Source organism: Tubulanus polymorphus, chromosome 7, assembly GCF_964204645.1.
Source record: "Tubulanus polymorphus chromosome 7, tnTubPoly1.2, whole genome shotgun sequence".
Taxonomy (NCBI): domain Eukaryota; kingdom Metazoa; phylum Nemertea; class Palaeonemertea; order Tubulaniformes; family Tubulanidae; genus Tubulanus; species Tubulanus polymorphus.
Window position 1 is genome coordinate 19,621,195 of NC_134031.1, and position 1,449 is coordinate 19,622,643.

The window sequence follows — 1,449 nt, forward strand, 5'->3', positions numbered from 1 at the left end:
CAAGATTGTCTTTCTTTGCTTTATGCTGTGATCGGCCAGACGGCATAGAGGGAAAGGCTTACCACGCCCACTTTCTTCTTGTATTACAACTTAAAGATGAATAGTGTTAGTTTAATCGGTTTACACGGATTACCCTCGCAAAAATAGCCCTGGGAAAGGTTTTCGACTGCACGGGAATTCAAACGCAGTTTTGAATTTAGGAACACCACACCGATCGCAGTAGAGCTTTCAGTTATGTGTTTGTACATTTCTAAAACTGGTTTTTCATGAACTTTCTCTAGGAAATGCTGATTTGTAAACAAATTGAAATATAATGTCAATGGATCGAATGATTACCCCAAGAATCGTCATTGTAAAGATATATCCTATATTCGAGTGATCAATACGGTATCGATTAGAGATCAATCTGTTCGGTCATTATCGAGGGGTTGTAGCTCAGTGGTAGAGCGTCCGCTTTGCATGCGGAAGGCCCGGGGTTCGAAACCCCGCAACTCCAGTACGATGTACCTTTTATGCTCGATGTTGATATTTCATATTTCTTTTGATCGGATGATAATTATTTGCATATGGTCAACTATTTACCTTACATAAATAAACATTGCTAGAAAATGATATAATCGCAAATCCGAGCGAAAGTTATTTTTATACGACACTGGGAATAATGAATTATGTTATGGCTAATTATCTGGCAGACACTGATAGCCATCTCAAATAGGGGATCATTGCTTTAACAATGTCGCCGGACGACTCTGAAAGGCTCGCTACACCTTCCTGAGTCGCGATAAGCTGCCATCTCATAGCACCGGCTTCCGTCGATTGATGCCGCAATATGTTTCCTGTTTTCTCTGTAATTACGAACATGGCCCGGTGCAGATAGCATTATAGCAGCGAAAATAAGCGCCCGAAAATCGCGACTAATACTGCTTTATGATCGGTCCATTCGCTTATCGCAGTTTGACATGACTTGCGCAGAATTGAGTTGTCGTTTCGTCGGCGGATTAGCGTTTTACTCGATGCAGTTGTAATTAGCGGCAGACGGGTACGACGTTATTTCCGCTGTTATAACGTCATCGCGCGAATTATGCGTCGATGCCGTCGACGACGACGTTACAAACACATCAATGTCGGATCAACGCTTTCACCGCCGGGTCACGGAGTTAACGCTGATACCGTTAATTTGAAGTTAATCATTCTCATTTCTACGGTATATTGAAGATAATCCTCGATACTTATCTGGATTTGTCTATTACTGGAGCGTACACGAGCGTCGAGACAGCGACACAAATAATTGAAAACAATAAAAGGCGATCAGAGAAAATTGTTTTAATTCTGTTATTTGCATTGTCAGCTTCTGGCAACTGGCGATGATCGATTGAGCGCTAGAAACTAAACCATGAATAAACGCATTATCCGTGGTTCATAATTCCTGCATTAGTTCCTATAGTTTAT

General features: G+C 41.5%; 1 non-coding gene across 1 annotated transcript; it reads left to right on the forward strand.

Annotated features, from left to right (window-relative positions):
• The first annotated feature begins 424 nt into the window (after nt 1-424).
• Trnaa-ugc (transfer RNA alanine (anticodon UGC)) lies at nt 425-496 on the forward strand. Its single transcript has one exon. It is a non-coding gene; the product is annotated as a tRNA-Ala (tRNA).
• The last annotated feature ends 953 nt before the right edge of the window (nt 497-1,449 follow it).